Here is a 5583-nt window from a genome sequence, read left to right on the forward strand (position 1 = left end):
CATCTACATTTCATCTTTGATTCTTTTATTCTTCTGAGTGCTTGAAAGCCTGCAGCAGTTTTTCAACAACAGTTATTGAGAAAAGGCTGACTTCAGCCTGTTCATTCTGAACATCTGGACAGAACCTAACAACAGTAATTAAATCCCACTAAATTGGTAACAATACCAAATTGCTCGAGATGGAAGACTGCCTATCGTCCCACCCTTCTTTGTGGATTTCTGCTAGGTCAATGCAGCCTGCTCTTGAAAAGCCTTTTCTACGTGTCTCTCTCTGAACTCTCTCAAGAAAGAACAGCATCCAAATTTTCTGGTCACTTGAGCATTGCTTTTGGTTTTATTTTTTTACCACAAACCCGAGGAAAAGTAAAGACTCAGAGTTAGTGCAGTTGATAGAAGGTTTGAGGATTCTGTTCCTTCAAAATAAGTCACATGCAATGATCTATAATGACTGCTTCCTTGTTTTAGAATGCAACCTTGTAAAATATTTTTTTAATAATGATTAAATTGCATGTCAGCATTCATGAAGAATGTGGAATTGAACAGGACAGAAAGTTATGGCTGGCTGTTTTTTATCCAAAAGGCTTTCTTTTTACTGAGGACAGCAGTGAGAAGGTTGTCAAGATTCCTTTCTTAGTATTGTTCCAGACACTTTCTGAAAACAAAATATTACTTCTTTTATTTTCAAAATTCTCTACCTTCAGTATAATAAAAAGTATTGGATGTACCCATAATTAATCATTTTGCAAGCAATAGGGTTTATTATTATATAAGTCCAAGTAAGTGCTTTCAAAACAAAACATAATCCTCACATTCCTCTGAAGGGAAGTATTCTAATCCCCATGCTACAAATTCAAAAACCAAAGAACAGTGTGGACTGAGAGCCTTGTCCTAGGACACAAATACACCAAGAGGGTGGAAACAGGAGCTCCTGCCTGTCCAAACCATGGCTGTGCCCCCACTTCGGTGGGGCCATTGCTTGAAACAAATCCTTGCATCTCAGTCAGTTTATAGTTTCCTTATTCAAAGAGATTTTCACAGAGAAAATGGAAAAAAATAAATGAAAACCAGTATCACAGACATTGATTACATTGTTTCCACAAGAAGCTTGAGAAACTCCATGATAAAGGTCTTTTAATGCCCCTGTGGAGTGGGCATTTATTCAGTCAGTCACTTGGTGGATCTATGGACCTACAAGACCTCCAGGGCTCAACGTGCACAGGCACTGACAGACCAGCAAGGCTGTGTTACACTGGGCAGGGTTTGTCCTTCTGTTGCCACCCAGAAATTTCCACCCACTCATCAGCATCTCAAAATATCAAGAGGTGACACCACCACAAAAATGCAGAAAACAACACTATAGAAAAGCACATGTGCAATCACAGAGCAAGCAGGCCTTTCACAGTCCTGTTTGCATGGAAAAACCAGGGAACACCATGCGTGGAACACAAGCTCAGCAACTCAGAGCAAAAGGAAACGGCAACATGGGTCACTAGTTGCTGGTCTGCAGCCCTCAGAGCTGCTGTGCAGTCACAGCACAGCTCTCCCTGCTGCTGTCACTGGCACCATGTGCTTCTCCTGCAGGAAATACCACTTTGTATGGTGCAGTAGAGACTTTCTTATACTATAAATGATCCATAAAATGCAGCTCTGGCAAACAGCCACTGCTGGCACATACAGGGCAGCCTGGCAGCGGTAATTAGCAATATTTAGGAAACTCTAAGTTATCCAGTAGCAACAATGGCCAAATTTTCAGAAATTAAACAGACACGGGCAATAAAAAGGTAGCTAAAGTAATGTATGTTTGTTCAGACTTGGTTTCTCTGTCTTCTTGCCCTGAACCCCAACTTCTTCTTCTGTATATGTTCAAGTTTATGTAGGCACGTACAAAAAGAAGAAGCATGGGATATTTCAGGAACTATTCTGAAATAAACTTCTGTGAAAGTTGAACACGTAACACTGGATTGGTCTGAAATGACTAACTGGTCTTTTCTTGTGTTGTAACAATAAGTTGCCAGGTTCTTCTTTCATATCTTACCTTTTCCATTTTGTGGTGTCTGTAGAAACATCCTTGTGGTCAATTGGTTTTTTAGTTCCTTCCTTCTTTATCTTTTTTTTTAGTTCCTTAATCTGTTGTAAAACAGGTAGCCCAAAATAATGTTTTCAGTGACACACCATTGCAAAACTTCAAAATAAACTTACTAATAGTATAAGGAAATTTGGGGCAACTTCTGGTGTAAGTAGATGCAGACCAGCTGGATTGTCTCTGTTAATTTACATTTCATTGAAGGCAGTGGATGGCAGTACAAAAGGCAGTGCACCCCTCTGCCTGCCTGCCTTTCTACACTGAATTTCAAGCACAGCTTTCAAGTACACAGAGCAGTGACTACACTTGACAGGGTCAGTGCTCAGCATGACTCCTTTTATCCTGACTAAAGATAAAGATGAGCTGTGCTGGCTTTATTTGACTTATTTTGGAGATCACATTTAAGCTCTGACGTCTGGTTCACTTCTCCATTAGCTTAAGCCTCCATCCTGCAGTCAACTTTGTATATGTCATTTTGCAAGTTGCTTATAACCTAGCACCAAAAAGCAATTGTTGCAGCAATAGAACTGTCTGCAAAACACCAGCATCAGCCTTTCAAATACATGCAAGTTGTGTGGTTTTCCTGGTCGAAATGACAACATACCCACAGACCAAATCTCAAAAGTGGTGAAAGAAAGTATGAGTCAATCTTGCACGAATCAAGATCAGATCCAGGCAGAGCATCTCACGAACAGAAAGCAATGACTGAAGCTAACAACAAATACCTTGAGATGTTTGTGCACAACTTCAAGGTATTTTCTTGCTGAAGGACAATTATGTAGCAGTACTTTGCAAATGCAGAATGTAAGGCTGGCACAGCACGTAGTTTGCCTCAAAAAGTTTCTGTCCTTCTCTTTCATAGCAATTCCTGAGTCTCTTCCTGACACCAACGTTAGATATGGATGTAATTCCACCTCCCACTCTCTCTGAAGTGAGAGAAGTTTCTTCCTGGAAAGCAACTTTCTCATTTGTTTCAGCACACCAAGCTCACTTTTTTGTATGGTCAACAACAAAGCTGTAGCTGCACTTCCAGCTAAATAGGTCTGGTTTGGAAACTGGGACCTAAAATTTCCATGGGAACATGACAATTTTAACAATGCATTTTATTCCAAATGAATCAATTGAACACAGTGTTTTGAAAAGGTCAAATCACTTTATATTAATCATATATGACTGAGAGTTGAAGAGTTTTTTTGTTTAGCTGTATAATGATTATATTATATATATTATATATATATATAAACCAAAAGGAAAATAGCAGTCTTCTTCAGTTACAGCAATGACAGATGAGACATATTGATCATTGGCCTCTGTCATTAACCATGTCATTGTTACACTTCCATTCAATTCCAGCAGCAACTGAAGGCATTGTTGATGGCATAGAAACTGGTTTTGTAATAATCCATCCCAGGGTGGCAGTGTCTCGGTACAATGCTTCTCTCAAAAACACAAGACAGTTCTCTGATTACATGACGTAGAGAGAAAGAAAAACAACAGCTGCCTGTGGCCTGCCTGCCTGTCTTGGAGTTACCACAACTCACTTGTGGCATTCAGGAAAAAACTACATTAAACAGACAAGTCAGAAATTGCAGTTGTTCCTGAGGAATGCTGAAAGTACACTACCAGCTCTCAGATGTGCTATCCCATACAATGTTTCACAAAAAGTGGTTAGTAGTAAGTTGATGTTAAGGATCATGTTGCCTTCTAGAGCTTCAAACACAACCCCTGGAGGAATGAATGTGCTTTGTATGATATGTACCAAGTACCTGAGCCATGAAGTCCATGTCTTCATGTGTGCACTGTTCTAACACCTCTGCTGACACACTTTGGAAGTTAAAGGTTATATTAAATTTCTTAGGAGTCTAAATGGATGTCTAATCAATAATTATAACTTCCGTTCCCCAAGTCATCACAATTTGCTTACCAGATCCATATATGCGCTATGCTCAGGAGCACTCAATCTTGCAAAGATATTCTGGGGTACATTTGAGCTAGCAAGTATCACAAATTATTTTCATGTGACTCAGGGCCAAAAAGACATCTATCTACATACACACACCTACAGATCTGCCCATACCTACACACCATATCTTTGAGATCTGGCTGGAAGCGGGTTTCTCTAACGAGGTGACAGAAAAGAAGAGGCTGCTGGCCCCCAAGGGAATCCCCAGTCCTGCTTGTCTGCCCTCCCAGCGCTGCAGACAGCAGGGCTCACAGCCTGTGCACATAAACTAAAGCCTCCCAGGCCACACGACTGGTTTGTTATGACATTAAACCACTGTATCATGATGTTTGATTAATTACTGTATACTCTATAGGGCTGTACTACAAGTTTCTTGTACACGTGCTCTTGCATGGACACACCAATTTTTGCATGAAGGTGTATGAAAACAAACAAGAAAACTCATACAAGAAACTGAATAATTAAAACAGTATCTGGAATTGTAGAGATGGGAAGATGTGACAGAAATAAATCTATTTAGTAGAACTGAGAGTAATATATCCAAAAACAGGAAAATATTTGCTAGTTAGTCCAGTTTTCCACACCACAAGGAAAACTCCAGTTGAACAGAAAACAATCCATCTGACTTGGATGTATTTCACAAGACAGGGATAAAAGCCAGGAAAAAACTAGCAACATCCAGGGAAGAGAACAAACCTCAGTGTATCTTAACGTACTCAAGTTAAAGGTATGAAGGAAACATGGAGAAGGGTAAGTTGGGGAGAGAGGCTGTGGCCACGGAGAGCAGGAGAGGGGTGATGAACCAGAGCTCAGGGACAAGTGCTCATCATCCTGCACTAGTGCTGCAGGGAGCACTGAGCCTGCGTGTGCTCACAACCCAAATGCCACAGACACGGCTTTGGGCAACGCCACAGGAGCCTCCCGCGGCGTGACAGCCACGGCCTTTCAGCTTGCTCTGCCTCCAGCCCCTGCTCTGTTGCCCAGTGTTGGGTGGAGAATCAAGTCTTCCAGCACCGCCGCCTCGCACGGTGACGGAGCCACTCGGCCTCCCACGGCCCCCAAGTGAAGGGCTGCTTTGTCTGCAGGATGAACACGCGCCTTGTTCCTTCGGGAGCGGCGGGGAGGCACGAGGTGTCCCGGGGCAGCAGCAGCGGGCTGTGGGAGCACGAAGCTTCCCCTGGCCTTGCCGCCCCCGCCCCGCGGCCACGTGCCACGGCGGCCGCCTCCGCGCGTGGGGCCGGAGCGACGGCACAACCTCACCCCGCGGCGCCCGGGCCCTGAGCGGGGGTGCTGAAGCAACGGGGGTGCTGAGGCAACGGGCGTGCAGCAGAACGGCGTCCCAGGCCGCCCCGCGCCGGGGAGATGCCGCGCGGGGCCGGCCCCGCTCCCTCCTCCGCGCGCCGCCCGGGCGGGCCCGGCCCCGCCGCTGCCGGCAGCAGCGCCCCCTGGCGGCGGGCGGGGGCTGGGGCGGGGGCGCGGCCCGTCCCGCCCCGGGGCTGCCCCGCCCGGCCCGTCCCGCCCCGGGGCTGCCCCGCCC

The sequence above is a fragment of the Apus apus genome, chromosome 19, assembly GCF_020740795.1.
Source record: "Apus apus isolate bApuApu2 chromosome 19, bApuApu2.pri.cur, whole genome shotgun sequence".
Classification (NCBI taxonomy): Eukaryota; Metazoa; Chordata; class Aves; order Apodiformes; family Apodidae; genus Apus; species Apus apus.